This window comes from Lactuca virosa, chromosome 9 (assembly GCF_052849685.1).
Source record: "Lactuca virosa cultivar CGN04683 chromosome 9, Lactuca_virosa_CGN04683_v6, whole genome shotgun sequence".
Taxonomy (NCBI): domain Eukaryota; kingdom Viridiplantae; phylum Streptophyta; class Magnoliopsida; order Asterales; family Asteraceae; genus Lactuca; species Lactuca virosa.
Window position 1 is genome coordinate 10,717,539 of NC_136434.1, and position 15,819 is coordinate 10,733,357.

The 15,819-nt window shown below is 38.3% G+C and overlaps 1 pseudogene; it reads left to right on the top strand.

The window, feature by feature from the left end:
* Positions 1-1,592: 1,592 nt before the first annotated feature.
* Positions 1,593-15,819, top strand: part of LOC145138927 (F-box protein At4g02760-like) — a 30,348-nt pseudogene continuing 16,121 nt past the window's right edge.

A 15,819-nucleotide genomic window follows, 5' to 3' on the forward strand; every position in this document is an offset into this window, starting at 1 on the left:
AAAGTAATGTCAAGACATGCAAGTGCATCTTTGGTGTTGGTTTGATTGCTAATTGCATGTTGAAGTTTATCTAAAGACAACAGAAAATCAGACATGTTATGATTTTTGCATGTTTGTCAGAACAATTGTTCTACTACCCTATTGCGACCAATTCTAGCTCGTAAATTCCGACCAACATTCATACAACAATACCGATTATATGAATTCAGGCAACCAATACTTAGAGTATGTTCTATGAAATTACACATATTGTTAATGCCGACTACGATGAGGACTATAGAAGGTGAGAAATAGGTTGTGAATGAAACATCTTTCGCATGATTTGTTTTAAATAGATTTATAAAATCATTAGATTTTAATATAAAAATGCTTTTTAAGTTTGAAAATGCAAAAATATGGTCCAAAATACAAAACAATTTAATTAGTTCAAAAATGTCATCAACTACTATCATAACATGGTCAATGCTAGTTTTTATTAAAATGACAATTTCCTCGTATTATATTTCTAGTTTAAAGTCAACCTTAATTTTTTCAGTTCGTTTTGATTATTTAATTCTTATTAGTGTGACTTTATTTATCTATTTTTGTCCTTTTAGTTATTTATTTAAATAGCTGATTAAAACAAAAGTTAATTTACCCTCAAAAATTAAGATGTTACAATTATCATACAAACACCTATAGATACTCATTCATGAAAGCAAACACCGAAAAGTAAGATGTTACAATTAGTCAATTATCATACAAAACACCTATGGATACTCATTCATGTAAGCAAACACCAAAAATACACAACAAATACTATCTTTTTCTTACGGGTTCATATGTATAATCTTCAAACATTAACTTGATTCTCATACTCATGTTTACATGGGAAACCCACTAACCCAAAATGGAGGCCCAATAAGCATCACATAGTAGTCGCGTATACATGTGAAACCCACTAACCCAAAATGGAGGCCCAATAAGCATCCCAAAGGCAATATCACGATAGATTGAATATGCAAACTAATAATAAGAATAATAAGAACGTTACTTAGCTCTGATACCAAATTTAGAGACATGACAGAAATAATATGATTAGGATAGAATTATACCTTAATGATGCGTCGGAATGGATTGACGATGGATTGTTTGGGTATGATTATATGAAAATATGTTTGGATAGGGTTCTGACCCAAAATGGAGGCCCAATAAGCATCACATAGTAGTCGCGTATACATGTGAAACCCACTAACCCAAAATGGAGGCCCAATAAGCATCCCAAAGACAATATCATGAGAGAAAAGGGGCCTCCTGCGGGAAGAGGACTGTACCCATAGTAAAATAATGAGTCTAATATATACTATAACATTAAAAAAATATTATTTTTAAATAACTATTTAACAAACATTTTAACGTCATCAAAATAATAACTTAAATAACAAAACGTTCATCTAATCATTATCAACTTGTATAATATTATTGTGTTCTTACAATCAATTGTCATTACTTTATAACCCTTTTGACTCGATGATTACGAGACTAAAATGGAGTTATTATGTAACTGGTGAAAAAGCAAGGTTTTTTTACCTCCCTCTTCTTCACCACTCGTAATGGATACCCTTCCCCTGGCTAAACGTCGTTGTTGTTCCGATCCTTACATCGCTAAAACTCAATCAACTATGTTGCCGGAATCTGACAACGACGCGGTATTGAAATCGTTCTTAGGTGTCTTCGATTACGACTAGATCAACACCTCTTTCGACAGTCTCATTGAATCTAGGTCTTCTGATTCCAATCAAAATGACTTGATCCAACGCGCTCTTCACCTCGGATCTCTTCTCCTCAAAGCCGGAAAACGGTCCGATCGTAAACGATCATCCTCACACAACGTCGTAGTATAGCCTCTGCCTCCTGATCTCACGATCAAGGTACTTCAGAATCTATATTGGTTTTGAATTGTTAGTTTGTTTTTTATTTGTGCATTTAGTTAGTACAGTTGATATCGTTTTAGTAGAATTCGATCCTGGATGATGGACTATGAATGATGATTTGTAGGTTTTTGCTATGCTTGATACTTAAAGCTTTTGTTATGCTGCGGAGACGTGTTCATTTTTTCAAAAGTATGCTGCGGATCTTTTGTGTTTTTCAAACATTGACTTAATTACGTTAGTTCCTAAGGTCAAAAATGTTGTACCAAAGGGCCAATTGTCTAGCAGTAAGGAGTGACCCTCTCATATGAGAGGTCATGGGTTTAAGTCTCGGTGGAGACATAGGTTGTTATTTAGGAGTAGGTTAGTTAGTTTGCCGTTTCAAAAAAAAATGTTGTAGTTTCTTCCATGATTCGGCGAGCTGGAAATGCACTTCCGTAAGCTCTATTCTCTGTGTGTGGCTGCGAGTATATATTGTTTTACGATGTCAGTTTTTGCTTGTTATTATGTGAGAAGCCATGCATGATCATTCTTACTTAATTAAATACCTAATGAATTAGGATGTTCTAGGAAATTAATTCAGGCATAACTTTGTTTCTGTAAAATGTTCATATCTTGTGCTAGTGAAGATACAACATTTGGTTTTTGCCAAGAAGAAGGAAAAATATATAACTACAAGGTTACACCAGTTATGATAAAGAATGCCCCCAACTTGTTAAAACTGTGTGCATGTTGCAAGGAACGAGGACATAACATGAGTGCAAACATGGGTTTGTTCCAAACCTTATGCTACTTTTGCTTAGTCTGGATGTTTTTTCCATGTTTTAAAGAGATTTGATCCAGATGATTTAATTAGAGCTTATTTTGCAATTCAAATGATCTTCTCTTTATGAGTTTGACCAATCAAATGAAAAACAAAGGGGATGATGACTTCATTTGAAAAGTGAAAACAGTAGATCGTATAACATGCACGCAAGCAAACATGTAATACCCACTAACACCTCATGCAACTATTATATTCTGTGCTTAGATGTGTTATTAATCATTTAATAGGTTGCATATCTTCAAGTATCATACTCTTAAATGCATTAGTACCTTATGTGGTAAAGTGATGATAACATGTTTGAATTAGTTTAAAGTATAATATCCAAGCTTGCATTATGTGAACCTTCGTTCACACATCACTTGCTAAATGCTAATGTTCCTTAATTTTTTCAAAAGTGTGCATTGCAATATGAATATACTTATAACGAGTTACAATTGTTCTGTTACTTGTGAAGGTCTATGAAGCTTGGTGTTCTCCCAACGTGTACACCTCCTCTTTTCTGTTTATCTGAGCCATTAGTTTATAGTATTAGGAACTCTACTGATGCATCAGGAGTTTCATGGAACGACAAATGATCCAGACAAGGAAAGTAGTCCTCTATTCTAGCAAGATCCTGCTTGAGTTCCCTAAGTGTGAATGGTGGTGCACCTGGGTATGTTGTCATTATATTAGAATAACTCATCATATGGTCTTTATGTTTTTACACTTTCTCATTTTTCTTTTAAAATAATTGTTAGGGCTCGTTTGAGAAGATTACACCTTTTCAATATTGAAAGGATTGATAATACTGCTCTCTTGGCATCATTATCAGCTTGCCATTCTCTCCTTGATCTGGAAATCGTTGACCTGTAAGACCCTTTTCGTAATGCATTCTCTGCTATAATTCTATTTCCTAAGGGATAAGAGTATATTTACAAATAGGCATGTTGAGTTGAGGCATACGTTGGAATCAGTGAGCAAGAATGGTCCCTTAATAGCGCGTTTGGTCTTTGAATCTTCAAAAACAGGTATCTTTCTGTTTCATCATTCATATTTGCTACAAGTCTTGCAAGATTTTAGGATAATTATGATTACCATTTAAAGGTAGAGATGATGGTTTGAAATACCCAACCTGCAATGAATTTGTGCACAACTGCCCTAGCATAACTACCTTCGAACTAAATGGATTCAAGTTGCATGACTACAATGCTCGTATGTTGGTGAAGGTATATTTCTGTAATTATTTATGATCCATAACATATTTATCTGAAAATATATTGTGATATGTTAATCAATGTTTAAGGGGCGTCACAAATTGAAATATGTCGACTTCTCAACGTCTTACTCATTCACAAGTACTTTTTTTAAGATAAGAAGTGTCATAAAACTTAGAGTCCAACTACTAAGAGTTATCTATGATTTACTTTTCTGATCATTGGCTGTAATCCTAAATACAAATTTGGATTGTAGGAACCTTGGTGCCAATTGTAACAACGTAAATTTTCAAACAAAAATTTTCATTTAAAAAAACGAATTATCTCATTTCAAAATCACAATATTCCACAAACATCAAGTTATCAAAACACATGTCCCAAAACTGTTTATAACGCAAATCCAAGATCCTCCAAAAACATATCTCCAACTCGGGTGTGTGTACAATCAAGCGGGTGCCTTCCCGTGATCCTGAGAGGTACCTGAAACACATAACACATAACATGGTAAGCACGAAGCTTAGTGAGTTCCCCAAAATACCACACACATCACATTAGCCACTCGAGGCTAACTCAATACGACCCTCCGGTCAATGTGTCTCAGTAGAGACCCTCCGGTCCTAACTCAATAAGCTCATAATAATAATATTCAGCATAAATCACAAAGACATAATGCAGAATAACACAACACGCAGGTAAGCACATAAGACACCTCAGTCACACAAAGATACCACTCATGGTAAGTATAGTGAGAAGACTCACCTCGCAAGAAATCGGATAATCTCGAACTCAAATCACCGGTCTAGCCTTCGCCTAACACATACGAAAATTATCCCTAATTAATCACGGCTCTCAAGAAGCTAAACTAACCCTTATACAAACTCACAAAAGGGTAAAAGACCATTTTTCCCCTCAATGGACTTAATAGTCCACAAATTTACCAAACCCTAAAAGTCAACCAAAAGTCAACGCCAGCGAGTACGCGCACGTACAAGATCTCTACGTTGGGGCGTACTCCGATGCCATGCATGCATCGGGGATTCTCAACCCTACGCTGCGCGTACTGGGATTACGATCGGCGTACGCCCCAGTTTTGCTCCTTTTACTCTTTTGGTCTTTAATTAGTTAAGACATTGGCTCATATCACATATCTGGACTCCCTAAAGGCTCTTACTCCATAAAGTCAGTGACTTTAAGCCTCTGCATGGCTGATAAAGTCACAAACACCCAAAACTCTCATTCTCTTATCTCATAATGCTCATATCTCATGCATGAGTTGATTCAAACGTCCAAGTCTCGATTTTTATGATACTATACCCCTAAAGACACTCAAAGGAGCTGCTCATAATCTCTGGAGCTCATTTTCTCATAAAGCATGCAACTTTGGGACCAAAACCCTAAAATGATCTAACATGATGCACAAAACAAAAGAGTGAGAAAGCTTTGAGCTTTATACCTCCAAATGAAGCTCCCAACACAGGTATGCTCAGATCTATAGTCTGGACTCCCACTCCTTCTTCTTCAAAGCTCCTTCTTCACTTTAATAACACACAAAATCACTTAAAAGCACTCAAATGGACACACACAAGCTCAAGAACGAGGATTAGGGTTTGAGAGGGTTGCTTATCTGAGAATGGTGGCCAGGAATGAGGTCATCATATCCTTTATATAGGATTACACCCCAAATTAGGGTTTCCACTCTAGGCCTAGTACGCCCAACGTACCCTCTGGTACGCCCAGCGTACTAGGTGGCTTCCGCGTCAAAAACACGCATATGAGTACGCTGGGCGTACACCCCGCATATTCATTTACCACCTTTTCTCAATAAGGACTAAACTTGACAATTTATCAAAAGAACAAGGGCTTATAAGGTATACCTGGACTTGGGATGTTACAATTCTCCCCCACTAGAATAAGATTTCGCCCTCGAAGTCAGGTTCCGAAAATAACTCTGGATACTGCTCGCGCATCTCGGACTCCGACTCCCAAGTGCACTCGGACCCCTTCCGATGTTGCCACTGGACCTGAACCAGAGACACCTCTTTGTTCCTCAGAACCTTCACCTTCCGATCCAAAATCGCAATCGGTCGCTCAATATAATTCAATGCTCGCATCAACTTGAATGTCCTCTAATGGTACCACTGTCGTCTCATCGGCTACACACTTTCTCAGCTGGGACACGTGGAAGGTGTTATGAATCTGGCTCAACTCTGCAGGTAGCTCTAACCGGTAGGCCACCCTACCTACTCTGGCGATCACTCTGAGAGGAACAATGTATCGGGGCCCCAGCTTGCCCCGTTTCCTGAATCGGATCACCCCTTTCCATGGGGATACCTTCAGGAGGACAAAATCTCCAACCTGGAACTCTAGCCCGGATCGTCGCCGATCTGCGTAACTCTTTTGGTGACTCTGGGCTGTCAGTAACCTTTGTCTGACCTGCTAAATCTGCTCGGTCGTCTTCAGCACTATCTCAGTGCCACCCATCACTCGCTGCCCTACCTATCCCCAATAAATGGGAGTCTGACACCTCCTCCCATATAGAAGCTCAAAGGGAGGCATACCAATACTCGAATGATGGTTGTTGTTGTAAGAAAACTCAGCCAAGGGAAGTTAAGTGTCCCAACTTCCTCCGAAGTCCATAACACATGCACGCAGCATATCCTCAAGCGTCTGAATCGTCCGCTCGCTCTACCCGTCTGACTGCGGATGGTATGCGGTACTGAAATGTAATCGGGTACCCAACTCCTCATGAAATTTCTTCCAGAACCTAGAAGTAAAGCGCACGTCTCAATCTGACACTATCAGGGTCGGCACTCCATGCCGAGCTACCACCTCTCTCACATAAATCTTGGCCAGTCTCTCTGCAGAAGAGCTCTCACTGATAGCGAGGAAGTGAGCACTCTTCGTCATCCGATCCACAATCACCCATATCGCGTCAACCCCACGTGCAGTTCTCGGTAACTTGGTGATAAAGTCCATAGAAATTTGTTCCCACTTCCATTTGGGAATCTCTAAAGGCTGCAAAGGATCATGTGGACGCTGGTGCTCCGCCTTAACCCGGCGACAGGTCAAGTGTTGGATTAGTGTCTAAGTCCATAACTATAATTGGTATGTATTCGACCCGACTTGGCATGGTCCATTTGGGTTGCACTTCACCGGAACAATTATATATGGATAGTCTTTTGAGAATAGTATGTTTGTGATTTATATTAATATATTATAAGTTCTAATATATTAATATGGAATCATATTATTTAATTAGTATTGATCAATAATTAATTTAGAATTAATTTAGTGATCAAAAGGAACTAATTAAATATGGACTCTTGTATATATATGGAATGGGCCAAGTTCATTTAGGTTGGGCTAAGCTTTCATGGATAGTCCATGGAGTGTTTAACCCATGGATCCTATGGAAATGAAAGGTCATGGGTATTAGGGTTTACATGAATGTAACCCTAATCCTCCATACTATATAAATAGGTTCTTGGCACTTGAAATTGGCACTAGTGTGTGAGGATACAAGAGTGGGCCGATTTCTAGTGTGGTAACTATTCTCTCGAGCTTTCCAAGGTGTTTTTGGTGATTTGTGATTCCACTTGAGGCTACCACACTATTGGGACTAAGCTCTTAAAGTTCAAGACTTCAAGCTTCATTAAAAGGTATGTTATCTAACTAGGCTTTTGTAGTATAGTTGCTTCATATTATGCTAGTTAGGATGAAACCTTGGAATATTGAATATTTGCATGTATAATAGAGAAAACATGGATCCAAGGTTTATAGGGTTGCATGTACACCATAGGAGTGTTAGAATGCTCAAAACCCATTAGTGGTATCAGAGCCTAGGTTTGTTTTCTTTTATACTTGATGCAAATTGCTGAAAATCGAAGTTTGTATGCTGTCTGGTCAGCTGACTCGCCGAGTCCATTAAGGGACTCGACGAGTCCATGCCTAAATTCATCCAACTCGCCGAGTTGGTTCATGCACTCGACGAGTTGGACCCCCTGACAGCATATCTTCGAGTTTTAAGGCTGGAATTGGTCTAGAATCATTACCTTAAACTATTCTGGACTTATAAAACATGTTTTTGATGTGGTAATGATTATGGTAAACCAATTTCAAAGTTGTTATCAAAATTTCAAGCTTTATGTGTGTTTATGTAATTCTTGAAATTGTTGATATGATTGTTCATACACTTATGAGTTTTGGTAGATCATAGGAATTATTTGCAAAAATTGTTTGTTAGTTAATTCTTTATCTAAATGTATTTTAATGGAGTCCATAATTTGTCCTCAAGTTATGGATTACCAAAATTCATTTCTTTTAAAGATCCATTAAAATGCATAGGTTACAAAATTGAAGAGTCTTTTTGTTTTATGAACTCCATAACTTGTCCTCAAGTTATGGATGTTCAAGAGTCTCTTCATTGAAGTTTTTAAAACCTTAATTAAAATCATAAGTTATAAAAATCCAAAAGTTTTTGAATAGTTCAAAACTTGCCCTCAAGTTTTGGAATTTGTAAAGTCTCACACACACTTTAATTCCAAACCCTAGAGTTTTAAAAGTTAAAATTCAACCCTTATACTTTATAGTATTATAAGTTAATATATATATATATATATATATATATATATATATATATATGTATAAGAGCAAGTCAGTCTTACCGTTAGTAGGCCTCATTCACGAAGTCGGTCTATAAGGGGGGTATAAGGTTGCTGCCTATAAAATGGCAGCTTAATGGGTGTCCACTCTCACCCACCGCTTCCTTGACTGGTGGATGGTCGTTAGCCGAACGGGTAGGACAAGGACTATAATTTTCATTAAAAGTATAATGATAAATATAAAGTAACTAAACCTTTTATAAATTCCCAATCTTAGTTACTTTAGGAAAATGTGAATTTGGTGCTAACCCATGAAATTACACTTTGCACTTTGCTTAAGTCGTTAGTGGAGCGTGTGTGGTTAACCGGCACACTAACCTGGATTTAACAAGGTAGGCAAAGGGTAACTTAATGTTTATCATAGGATCGGTGGAGCGCGTGTGGTTAACCGGCACATGGATTAAGTGATACATATTAAGGGTACCAAGTATATTTGCATGGTTATTCACACCTTTTTTTGTGATCCTCGGCATCCCAGTCACAAAACTTGAGAGGGCACAATCGAGATTGAAACATGCCATTGAAAAGTTCAATGAATCTCAAAAGATCTAAGAGTTTCAAACCAATTAAAACCTAATTCATATTTCGTTTTTCATGGTGGAAATTGGTGAATCGTCATTCGCCTACCTTCAAATATTTTATAGCTTGGATTACGGCATCCCTCTTCCAAGTTATAAAAGTATTGTGTTGGTACCTAGCCTTAATATTTCATATTGGGTGTTATATTAAGGACTTAAATCAACTAACTTGAATATCTCCCATTGTAGATGTCTGGTTCAGACAACTATGATCTTCCCAAATCCCTAGGAACAAACTTTCCTAATGAAGATGATGTCCCATGGTTGGTTCATGGAAATCATACTTCTCTTCCTTCACCTCCTCCAATTATTCTCCCTAATCTACAAGTTCTTGAATAGTTCAAGGTCACTCAAGCCCTATTGGCAAGCAAGATCTATGTATGCTCACATCTTGGAGATGAAGTCACATATTGACAAGCCGGGAGAGTTGGGTGTCAAAAGTCTTGAGAAATTTGGTTGTTCAATCACTTTCTAAGTCACATAGTGAGTTTCCTTTGGGACTACTATGAAACAGATTATGACATGACCCTTAATGATCTTATCTATTTGCTAGGTGCTGCTGAATCAGCAATGATTTGGAGCACTGGTAAAGCAAATTTGATTAGAAGATCAACTTCCAAAACTTCCATGGACATTGACAATGGTATCATTGAAAATCCAGAAATTTTTTGTCTTCCCAATGGAAAGGGATCGGCCACAGTCAACTCGGTTGACCAAATGGTAAAGAGAAAGGCTAAGTATGAGACAATCTCGTGTACCATTCCCAAAGAGTCCATATGCTTATATTGCCAAAGGAAGGGGCATTGGTTGCAAATCTGGCCTATTTACCTGAAATATCATAAGGTTGGTCAAGTCAAAAAGTTTGACTCTACTTCAGGTAAGTCCACTATCTAACTCTATTAAGTTCCTATTTTGAGATTCTTATTACATGATGTGATTGGGTCACATGTTGAAGTTTTAAGAATCAAAGAAAAGAGAGGAAGCTTAAAGAAGAGTAAGTTGATTCTGATCGCGAAGATGGATTTCGATCGCATGGTTCGGTGATCATAATTTTTGAGCTGTTGCTTAAGAGTTGTGATAGATTGATTAGGAATAGATAACAACATAGTATTTCATATGCATTTGCATTGTAAGGATAAGTTTTTCCGCAAGTTTTAAAATAAAAGAAAATTTTTGATTTTATTTATTTTTAGTATCCTTACAATGGCATTTGTGAAAAATTGTTGTTTATATGATTCCATTGATAGCAATATTGGAAAATGGATTTGATTCTGTCGTTTGTGGTAGTGTCATAATTTACCAAATAAGGAAAGATTCTCATCAACCAAGTTTCAGTTGGACAGAAACTTGGAATTATGCAAGTTGTATTGTATGGTGAATGAGAATTTTCATATTTGGAAAATTAAGACTAGTTCCTTGTTCACATGTATATGTGAGCCAAGTGAAGGACTAAACGATCGAGTACACATTCTTGTGCACTGGTCAAGTCCACCATAAAATATCGATAAGACTATTCGTCATGATTTACTAAAGTTTAGTAAATATGGTTATACTTACAAGTTTAAGTATAATTCTGAAACATTGGAAAATTTTCAATGTATGGCAGAACGAATAAGAAGAATCAAATTTGACAGAAAGATAAAAGTTTCTCAAATCTGAAAAGATGGGAGAGTACTTTAGTATCATGTTTTATGATCATCTTAATGATTGTGAGACCATATCACAATTCATCCTCTAGGGACATCTTAGTGTTGGGTTTTGAGCATTCTAACACTTCCTAAGTGTACATGCAACCCTATTAAACCTTGGATCTATGTTTGTCTAAGATACATGCAAAATATTATTTTCCAAGGTTTATAACCTATCTAGCATGGCATGGGGTACTTTTAACCATAAAAGAACTAGATGAATTACATACCTTTTGTTGATTGTTGATTCCTTGGAGTTTGAGAGCCAAGCACCAATAATGTGAATGCCTCAAATGGAAATCACAAATCACCACAAACTTGGAAAATGTATGAGAGAGTATACTAACTCTTGATTTTGGCCACCACACTTACACACACATTAGTGTTTTTTCATGCAACATACGCTTGTTTATATAGTGTACATGGTTAGGGTGAAACCCTAATAACCCATGTCTTTTCCTCTTCCAAGGATCCATGGGTAAAAGCTCCATGGATCATCCATGGACTTCCATATAAGCTTAGCCCATTCCCAAATGAGTGTTAGCCCACACTATATAAATATAATAGCCCATGATTTAATTAGTCTTCCTTTTAATCACTAAATTAATTCATAATTAATTCAAGATTAAAACTAATTAAGTAACATGACTTTATATTAATATATTATAACTTATAATATATTAATAAATCGTAAGTATACAACTCTCATAAAATTATCCATAACTAGTTTGGGTGAAGTGCAACCCAAATGGACCATGCCGGGTCGGGTCAAGTATATACCAAATAAGTTATGGACTTAGACATCTTATCCAACAAACTCCCACTTGGATAAGTCTAATAACTGTATTTGCCTATATTACTTCAGGAACCAACCGGCAATCGTAGCTCTCGAAAACTCTTGTGAACTATGAAGCGCCATTTTAGATAAGTGATCATATAATCCTCTGCTCTCATGATATCAGCCGGACAAATACATGGAACAATGTCTTACTTATTGTCTAGCAGTTGTTTCTCGATTTCCGATTTGTTTGACAAAGAACTTAACTGAACACATCAATTTAGTTCTGACCGGGCCCGGTACATGGGTCAACACAAAATCATCGAGGGGCCCAGATATCGCTTCTATTTCTAGAAGGAACAGATAAACTTCGACTCATATGCTTGTTCTATTACTTATTGAATTGCACACAAAGGCACGTTTTATAACATCAAGTTACTAATGCGTTTACGTGCAATCAATGCACAACCAACTCATATGTAACAACTCATATCTCTAGGTTTGAAGACTTATATGATATTACCGTCTCACGATCACTCGAGATAAATTCCATGAAGTGATACAAGTGAGCGTGGGTTTATTCCAATACTCATAACTTATGAGTACTCATGAATGTTGTAGCAACCATTGCTATGGCTAAACACCTTTAGTCATCTACAATCCCAATTCATGACAGTCTTGATTCATACCTACTTCCGACATATGACCGACTGTGGAGAGTTTGAATAAATTAATTATTCTGGAAGTCAAAACATGCAAAACTGAAACAATAGTAAATAATTGACAATGATAGCAACACTTTACTCATAAATAAATCACAAATTTTATAAAACTAATATCGTCCCTCAGCCCGATGCGCCTCGCATGCTGCAAATGCTTCACCCTCGTCAGTCCCTTCGTAAGGGGATCCGCAGGGTTCTCATCTGACGATACCCTCTTTGCCACGAGGAGTCCCTCTTCTATCTTGTGTCTTATGAAGTGATATTTTCTGTCAATGTGTCGGGATCTGCCATGATCTCTTGGTTCCTTGGCTAAGGCAACCGCACTATTGCTGTCACAGAAAATCTCCATAGGCTCCTTAATAGCTGGTACAACTCCAAGGTCTCCGATGAAGTTCCTCAGCCATATCGCCTCCTTTGCCGCTTCACTCGCTGCTATGTACTCTGATTCACAAGTCGAATCAGCTACAGTCTCCTGTTTGGAACTCTTCCAAGTGATTGCCCCTCCATTTAAGGTAAAGACCCAGCCCGACTGAGAGCGGAAGTTATCCCTATCAGTCTGAAAGCTAGCATCACTATACCCTACTACTCTCAAGTCATCACTCCCACCAAGGGTAAGGATCCAATCCTTAGTCCTCCGCAGGTACTTGAGAATATTCTTTACCGTAGTCCAATGAGCCTTGCCATGGTTCCCCTGATATCTGCTGACCATGCTCAAAGCGAAGGCCACATCAGGACGGGTACAAGTCATAGCATACATGATCGAACCAACAGCGGAAGCATAAGGTAATCGACTCATCTCAGCTATCTCATCTTCTGTACTCGGGCTCTGAGCCTTGCTCAGTTTGGCATTGCTTTGGATCGGTAATTCTCCTTTCTTGGAATTCTGCATGTTGAACCTTTTCAACACCTTATCCAAGTAGATACTCTGACTAAGTCCAATTAGTCTTTTACTCCTTTCTCTTAATATCCTTATCCCTAGGATATAGGTAGCTTCTCCAAGGTCCTTCATAGCAAAGCACTTCCCAAGCCAGGACTTAACCTCCTGCAAGGTTGGGATGTCATTTCCTATGAGTAGTATGTCATCCACATACAGTACCAAAAAGCTAACTATACTCCCACTAGCTCTGACATACACGCATGACTCATCTTCACTTCTTGAGAAACCAAACTCTTTGACCTTCTCATCGAAACAAAGATTCCAACTTCGAGATGCTTGTTTCAATCCATAAATGGATTTCTCAAGCTTGCACACTCTATTGGGGTACTCTGCACTGACAAAACCTTCTGGCTGATTCATGTAAACATCCTCAGCCAACTTTCCGTTAAGGAAAGCGGTTTTGACATCCATTTGCCATATTTCATAATCATGAAATGCAGCAATGGCTAGCATAACCCTAATAGACTTAATCTTTGCTACTGGTGAAAAGGTTTCATCATAATCAATTCCCTGAGTCTGAGTAAACCCCTTCGCAACCAGTCGAGCCTTATAAGTGTGCACCTTCCCATCAATGTCGGTCTTCTTCTTGAAGATCCATTTGCACTCGACTGTCTTACGGCCTGGTACATTGTCAACCAAGTTCTAAACTTGATTGTCATACATGGACTGTATCTCGCTGTCCATAGCCTCCTTCCATTTAGCAGACTCTGGGCCTACCATGGCTTCCTTAACACTGTTAGGTTCATCCAGATTTACCAGTGTACTGTCACTGATAAATGTATCACCTTCCGTAGTAATATGAAATCCATAATAAAACTCAGGTGTGTTCCTAACCCTTGTGGAACGCCTTGGAAGTATAGACTCGTCAGCTGGATCAACAGGGATTTCCTCCTCAAGTTGATTGCTAGTGTCTGAGGTTCCTTCACCAATTGAGTCTTGAATTTCTTCAAGGTCAATTTGCCTCCCACTGTCTCCTTGGCTTATAAATTCTCTCTCTCGAAAGACTTCTCTCCTAGCCACAAAGACCACATTCTCACTGGGTCTGTAGAAGAGGTAACCAAAGTATTTTTGTGGGTAGCCGATGAAAATACACCTTTCACTTCGAGGTTCGAGCTTGTCATGAGTCTCGCGCCTCACGAAAGCCTCGCAACCCCAAATCTTGATGTGGTCCAAATTGGGAACTTTCCCAGTCCACATCTCATGAGGTGTTTTGGCAACCTTCTTTGTAGGGACTAGATTAAGGATGTGGGCGGCAGTCTCTAAGGCATACCCCCAAAAAGAGATTGGTAGCGAAGCTCGACTCATCATAGAGCGAACCATGTCCAACAAAGTTCGATTGCGCCTCTCAGCTACACCATTCAGCTGTGGTGTCCTGGGAGGTGTCAATTGTGAGACAATCCCACACTCCTTAAGATAGTCGAGGAACTCAGTACTAAGATCCTCACCACCTCGATCGGATCAAAGCATCTTAATGTTCCTGCCCAATTGATTTTCTACTTCCTGTTTAAACTCTTTAAACCTTTCAAAAGTTTCTGACTTATGTTTGATTAAGTAGACATAACCATATCTACTAAAATCATCAATAAAAGTCACATAATAGCGATTAGCATCCCTTGTGGCGGTTTTGAATGGTCCACATACATCAGTATGTATAAGGTCCAACAAACCCTCACCCCTTGCACAAGTACCAGTGAAGGGTGATTTTGTCATTTTTCCAAGTAGACAAGACTCACAACTATCATCCGACTTGAGGTCGAACGACTCCAAGACTCCATCCTTTTGGAGCTGGCCTATGCGTTTCTTGCTTACATGTCCAAGACGACAATGCCACAAAGATGCTTTATCCAAGCTAGTAGAAGAATCAATACATAATACATTATTTCCTAAATTATCTACAACCGATACAGCTTCATACACACCATCACAAGGTAATGCTTTAAAATAAAGAACATTATTAAAGAAAGCATTAATACTACCAACTTCATTATCAAAAGAAAAGGTAAAACCTTGTTTGTACAAAGCATGAAAGGAAATAATATTCCTCGCCATTTCAGATGAGTACACACATTTATTCAAATCTAACTTTAACCCACTATCTAGCAACAAAGTATAAACTCCAATCTTGGTAACAGGTGCAACCTTCTTGTTCCCCATGATTAAGTTTATCTTTCTGTGCTCCACATCCTCACTTCTTCTTAGGCCCTGCAAGTCACAACAGATGTGAATACCACAACCTGTATCAAGAACCCAAGAATTAGAATATGGTGAGTTATTAGACAATATAGTGTAAATACCTGCATGGGATGGTTTCACTTTCCCATCCTTGACATCCTGCAAGTACTTTGGGCAGTTTCGCTTCCAGTGCCCCTTATTTTGACAGTAGAAGCTTTCAGCATCCTTAGGGATGGCAGAAGGAGTGATAGAACCACCTTTGGTTCCAGATGAGGAGCCTTCAAGGGACTTTCCCTTGGTACCCTTCGAAGGGTGCTTCCTCTTTTTCCCTTTGCCTTGCCCGATAGCCAAAAC